Below are 205 nucleotides of genomic sequence, written 5' to 3'. Positions count from 1 at the left end.
GTGGTGAAAAGTCAGGACAGACGATGTCAGGGTGTGACGAAAATAAAACAGAACGACGATGAAAATAAAACAGGACTAAAGAGCATTAATTAATTAGAGACAGGGTCTGACAGTCACAGTCTGACAGAGCCAGGTATGGTGGCGGGTGCCTGTTGTCTCAGCTACTAGGGAGGATTACCTGAGCCCAGGAGTTTGAGGCTGCATC

Source organism: Mandrillus leucophaeus, unplaced genomic scaffold (assembly GCF_000951045.1).
Source record: "Mandrillus leucophaeus isolate KB7577 unplaced genomic scaffold, Mleu.le_1.0 Scaffold34, whole genome shotgun sequence".
NCBI classification, from domain to species: domain Eukaryota; kingdom Metazoa; phylum Chordata; class Mammalia; order Primates; family Cercopithecidae; genus Mandrillus; species Mandrillus leucophaeus.
This window is presented reverse-complemented; position numbering follows the sequence as displayed.